The following is a 6809-nucleotide window of genomic DNA, read 5'->3' as shown; positions in this document are numbered from 1 at the left end:
GAGGTGTTGCGATCGGCTAAGACGCTTGAGGGAGGACGGTCACGTATGCTAGCAAGGCAGAGGTCCCAAGTTCGCGCCAGGTATGGGCCCGAATCGGGAGGAAGTGGTACTCGCTTAGCAAGCAGTGTGCCGTCCTTTACACAAGCACACACATGTTCTTTTGGAAATATATACTGAACAAAAATATAAGCGCAACATGAAACAATTTCAATGATTTTACTGAATTAAAGTTCATATCAGGAAATTTGTCAATTGAAATAAATAAATGAGGCCCTAATCTATGGATTTCACATGACTGGGCAGGGGCTCAGCCATAGGCCCACCCACTTGCGAGCCAGGCCCAGCCAATCAGAATATGCTTTATTACAGACATAAATACTCTTCAGTTTCATCAGCTGTCTGGGTGGCTTGTCTCAGACGATCCCGCAGGCAAAGAAGCCGTATTAGAGGTCCTGGGCTGGCGTGGTTACACATGGTCTATGGTTGTGATGCTGGTTGGACGGACTGCCAAATTTTCTAAAATGACGTTGGAGGCGGCTTATGGTAGAGAAATTAACATTCAATTCTCTGGCAACAGCTCTGATGGACATTGCTGCACTCAGCATGCCAATTGCACACTCCCTCAAAACTTGAGACATCTGTGGCATTGTGTTCTGTGACAAAACTGCACATTTTAGAGTGGCCTTTTATTTTCCCCAGCACAAGGTGCACCTGTGTAATGATCATGCTGTTTAATCGCTTCTTGATATGCCACACCTGTCAGGTGGATAGATTATCTTGGCAAAGAAGAAATGCTCACTAACAGGGATGTAAACAACATTTGAGCAAAAATAGATTTTTGTGCGTATGGAACATTTCTGGAATCTTTTATTTCAGCTCATGAAACATGAAACCAAAACTTTACATGTTGCGTTTATATATTGGTTCAGTATATTTTTCTAGTTGCCTTTGCCAAAACACACCCTCCTGCTGCCGGTAATCCGCAGCTGAATTCAAAGGCTGGCAACCCTCCCAAAACAGCCTTCTATCAAGGGCTTGGCAGTGGGGCAGGAAGATGAAAACCAGTTCTAACCAGTGGACTGTCAGTCAGTCTCTAACTCAAATCCCTTCCTCTCTCCCCAGCCCTGCGGGTCATGGGTTCATAAGAAGCTGTTGAGCCCTATATGAAAATGAGACGAGAAGACTTTGTGGGATAGGGATGGTGTAATATGCTTTCTTCCCCGTCAGTCAAAATACCAGCACTGACAACCCTTGTTTTATGGTTCTGGATCAGCATGTGAACAGGTGTTATACACAATTTGTTTCACACTGCATGCTGTATGGTTGATTTCAGAAGAATATGATCTAACATCTGCCAGACTTCCTAACAATGTTTTGGGTTGACATAACTAGCTGTTGCTGTCTCGGGGGAGCTAGGGGACATTTCATGTGCCAGTTTCATGTGCCAGACAGAACCCCAATGGTTTGTTTAGTTCAAACCCCTATGTGCCAAATCAAATTGTATTTGTCACTTGCGCCGAATACAACCGATGGAGACCTTACCGTGAAATGCTTACTTACAACCCCTTAACCAACAATGCAGTTCAAGAAATAGAGTTAAGAAAATATTTACTAAATAAACTAAAGTAAAAAATAATATAGAAAGTAACACAATAAAATGACATAACAATAACGAGGTTATATACAGGGGGTACCGGTACCGAGTCAATGTGCAGGGCACAGGTTAGTCGAGGTAATTTGTACATGTAGGTAGTGGTGAGGTGACTACGCATAGATAATAAACAGTGACTAGCAGCAGTGTAAAAACAAAGGTGCTTCACCCGGACTGTAAATAGTACTGGTGGCCATGTGATTAATTGTTCAGCAGTCTTATGGCTTGGGGGTAGAAGCTGTTAAGGAGCCTTTTGGTCCTAGACTTGGCGCTCCGGTACCGCTTGCCGTGCGGTAGCAGAGAGAACAGTCTATGACTTGGGTGACTGGAGTCTTTGACAATTTTTGGGCCTTCCACATGGCCCAGTGCCAGCGAGAACTAGGTTGTTTCCACGACAACTTTGGTAATGAGTGGGTGTGTGTGTCCATTGGCCCAATGTGCTGATTTCCTTGCCTGGAATTTGAATGAGATTGCTGTACAGTAATTAGCTAAACTCTTACACTCAAGGCTGGGTGCTAGGCACTCTACTGCTCTTCTCTGAAATATCACATTTGGTTTCATCCGCTAAGAAGCCGTTACTAACCCTTATGGAAAAACCACATGAAGTTCACACTTTTTCATGTGATCTTACGTGAAGTTAAAGTGACAACGTGTCAAGCAACGTGATAACACGAAACTACACGTGAAAACATGATCGCATGGGTAGTGTTCCAAAAACACGTTTTCTAATAATATAATAGATGCCATTTTACATATGGGCGGCCCCAGGAATCAAACCCACAACACTCTACCAACTGAGTCATATAGGACCAACTTAAGTTTATTGTGAAATTATGTGATTTTCCACATGTCAAATCATATGGTTTTTCTGTAAGGAAAGTGTCCTTTTCAAAGGCTGTATATATGAATGGAATCTTAATTAGATCACGTTGTTAATGTTAAACAGTGATACAACATTCGTTGGTAGCACATGATTGTATGTCTGAGTGCGTGTGTGCATGAATGGCGGGGGCCATTACATATCCTGTATTAGATAAATGGCATCATGTTTGTTCAACGTTTGTGTGCATGAGTCTACCTGTTTAGCCCCAGTGGGAACAATAGCACGCATTCCTTTTTAGAGATGTGTGTTCATGAAGCTATTATTGTTTTGAATGACCAGATATATATCGCATGCCTACTACAGCATATCCTCCTTCCCCTTCCGAACAAGCCTCATGACGCGATAGTAGCGTGATTGTTTTTGGCAGACTTAAAAAGTGTCTCATAAATATGAGAGGAGTTGGAGAAGGATGCATTTATATTGAATGAAGCTTGAGGGGAATAACATGTAGGCCTACAGTCGCAGATGACACTGCGTGATATGGAGTCCCACTTCCACAGTGATCATTAAATAGCTATGGAGGTGGTATTTTGTTGTGCAACAATGATATAAATGAAAGCCTTCATGTATTGGTATCATGGAGATATATGTGTCTTGGTTGAATTACATTTTTCTAGCCTAGGCATCACATAGCAGCCATCTAATGCGTCGGTAGGCTCAAATAAACAGAATAGCCACAGCATCACCGTGAGGTAGGCCGTTGTGGTTGTTGTTGCAGCAGTCAAGGATATTACGTTTTCTGCCAAGGTGATGTCACGTTCTGACCTTAGTTCCTTTTTTATGTCTTTATTTTAGTTTGGTCAGGGCGTGAGTTGGGGTGGGCATTCTATGTTGTTTTTCTATGTTTTGTTCTGTATGTTATATTTCTATGTGTTTGGCCTAGTATGGTTCTCAATCAGAGGCAGGTGTCGATCGTTGTCTCTGATTGAGAATCATACTTAGGTAGCCTGTTTTCCCACTATGGGTTGTGGGTAGTTATTTCCCGTTTCAGTGTTTGCACCATACACTGTGTCGGTTTTCATTTATGCTCTTGTTCATTTTGTATTCATTCTCGATTAAACAATATTATGGATACGTACCACGCTGCATTTTGGTCCTCCTCTCCTTCCACCAACGAAAGCCGTTACAGGTGATTTCATTTTTTTTGTAAAGTGGGGAATAAATATGCACTTAAGTTCAGAGAAGAATATTTACAAAAAGAAAATGTGTGTTTGCATGTCTTGAAGTATTTATGGTTGCAGTGGTGTAAAGTACTTAAGTAAAAATACTTTTAAGGGGTATCTATACTTTACTATTTATATTTTTTACTTTTACTTTTACTCAACTACATTCCAAAAGAAAATGATGTACTTTTTACTCCTTACATTTTCTCTGACACCCAAAAGTACTTGTTACATTTTGAATGCTTAGCAGGACCGGAAAATTGTCTAATTCACACACTTATCAAGAGAAAATCCCTGGTCATCACTACTGCCTCTGATCTGGCAGACTCAATAAACACAAATGCTTCGTTTGTGAATTTTGTCTGAGTGTTGAACTGTGGCCCTGGCTATCCATAATTTAAAAAACAAGAACATTGTTTTGTCTGGTTTGCTTAAAATAAAATATTTATACTTTTACTTTTGATACTTAAGTACATTTAAAACCAAATACTTTTAGACTTTTACTCAAGTAGTATTTTACTGGGTGACTAACTTTTACTTGAGTCATTTTCTATTAAGGTATCTTTTACTTTTACTCAAGTATGAACATTGGGTACTTATTCCACCACTGAATGGTTGTTAAATAGTAGTGGTAGTGATAACATTAGTAATGGCAGCAGTAGCAATGGTAGTAATTGGGTTGTCAAAGGCTATGGGTTAGTTAAAGTGAGTTATTTTGTGGTTTGTAAGTCTGGAGTTATTATAGTGGGCTAGTATAGTAGGCTAGAGTATTATAGTATAATAGGCTAGAGTATTATAGTGGGTTAGTATAGTAGGCTAGAGTATTACAGTGGGCTAGTATAGTAGGCTAGAGTATTGCAGTGGGCTAGTATAGTATGATAGAGTATTATAGTATAGCAGGCTAGAGTATTACAGTTGGCTAGCATAGTAGGCTAGAGTATTATAGTATAATAGGCTAGAGTATTATAGCGGGCTAGTATAGTAGGCTAGAGTATTACAGTGGGCTAGTATAGTAGGCTAGAGTATTGCAGTGGGCTAGTATAGTAGGATAGAGTATCATAGTATAGCAGGCTAGAGTATTACAGTGGGCTAGCATAGTAGGCTAGAGTATTATAGTATAATGGGCTAGAGTATTATAGTGGGCTAGTATAGTAGGCTAGAGTATTACAGTGGGCTAGTATAGTAGGCTAGAGTATTACAGTGAGCTAGTATAGTAGGCTAGAGTATTATAGTAGGATGCCGTGGGATAGTATAACAGGCTAGAGTATTAAGGTAGGATATAGCGAGCCAGTATAGTAGGCTAGATTATTATAGTAGGCTAGATTATTATGGTAGGATATAGTGAGCTAGTATAGTAGGTTCGATTATTATAGTAGGATACAGTGGGCTCGTATAGTAGACTAGAGTATTATGGTAGGATATAGTGGGCTAGTATAGTAGATTCGATTATTATAGTAGGATACAGTGGGCTAGTATAGTAGTCTAGGTTATTATAGTAGGATATAGTGAGCTAGTATAGTAGGTTAGATTATTATAGTAGGATATAGTGGGCTAGTATAGTAGGCTAGATTATTATAGTATGATATAGTGGGCTAGTATAGCAGGCTAGAGTATTATAGTAGGATATAGTGGGCTAGTATAGTAGGCTAGAGTATTATGGCAGGATACTGTATAGTGAGCTAGTATAGTCGGCTAGAGTATTATAGTAGGATATAGTGGGCTAGTATAGCAGGCCAGAGTATTATAGTAGGATATAGTGGGCTAGTATAGTAGGATAGATTATTATAGTAGGATATAGTGAGCTAGTATAGTAGGTTAGATTATTATAGTAGAATATAGTGGGAAAGTATAGTAGATTAGATTATTATAGTAGGATATAGTGGGTTAGTATAGTAGGTTAGATTATTATAGTAAGATATAGTGGGCTAGTATAGTAGGCTAGAGTATTATGGTAGGATACAGTGGGCTAGTATAGTAGGTTAGATTATTATAGTAGGATATAGTGAGCTAGTATAGTAGATTAGATTATTATAGTAGGATATAGTGGGCTAGTATAGTAGGTTAGATTATTATAGTAGGATATAGTGGGCTAGTATAGCAGGCTAGAGTATTCTAGTAGGATATATTGTGGGATAGTATAGTAGATTAGATTATTATAGTAGGATATAGTGGGCTAGTATAGTAGGCTAGATTATTATTGTAGGATATAGTGAGCTAGTATAGTAGGTTAGATTATTATAGTAGGATATAGTGGGCTAGTATAGCAGGCTAGAGTATTATAGTAGGATATAGTGGGCTAGTATAGCATGCCAGAGTATTATAGTAGGATATAGTGGGCTAGTATGGTAGGCTAGAGTATTATAGTAGGATATAGTGGGCTAGTATAGCAGGCTAGAGTATTATAGTAGGATATAGTGGGCTAGTATAGTAGGCTAGAGTATTATAGTATAATAGAGTATTATAGTGGACCAGTATAGTAGGCTAGAGTATTACAGTGGGCTAGTATAGTAGGCTAGAGTATTGCAGTGGGCTAGTATAGTAGGATAGAGTATTATAGTATAGCAGGCTAGAGTATTACAGTGGGCTAGTATAGTAGGCTAGAGTATTATAGTATAATAGGCTAGAGTATTATAGTGGGCTAGTATAGTAGGCTAGAGTATTACAGTGGGCTAGTATAGTAGGCTAGAGTATTATGGTAGGATATAGTGGGCTAGTATAGTAGGTTAGATTATTATAGTAGGATATAGTGGGCTAGTATAGTAGGCTAGATTATTATAGTAGGGTATAGTGAGCTAGTATAGTCGGTTAGATTATTATAGTAGGATATAGTGGGATAGTATAGTAGATTAGATTATTATAGTAGGATATAGTGGGCTAGTATAGTAGGTTAGATTATTATAGTAGGATATAGTGGGCTAGTATAGTAGGTTAGATTATTATAGTAGGATATAGTGGGCTAGTATAGCAGGCCAGAGTATTATAGTAGGATATAGTGGGCTAGTATGGTAGAATAGAGTATTATAGTAGGATATAGTGGGCTAGTATAGCAGGCTAGAGTATTATAGTAGGATATAGTGGGCTAGTATAGTAGGCTAGAGTATTATGGTAGGAT

This window comes from Salvelinus alpinus, chromosome 38 (genome assembly GCF_045679555.1).
Source record: "Salvelinus alpinus chromosome 38, SLU_Salpinus.1, whole genome shotgun sequence".
In the NCBI taxonomy this organism is placed as follows: domain Eukaryota; kingdom Metazoa; phylum Chordata; class Actinopteri; order Salmoniformes; family Salmonidae; genus Salvelinus; species Salvelinus alpinus.
Note: the sequence above shows the minus strand (reverse complement) of the source record.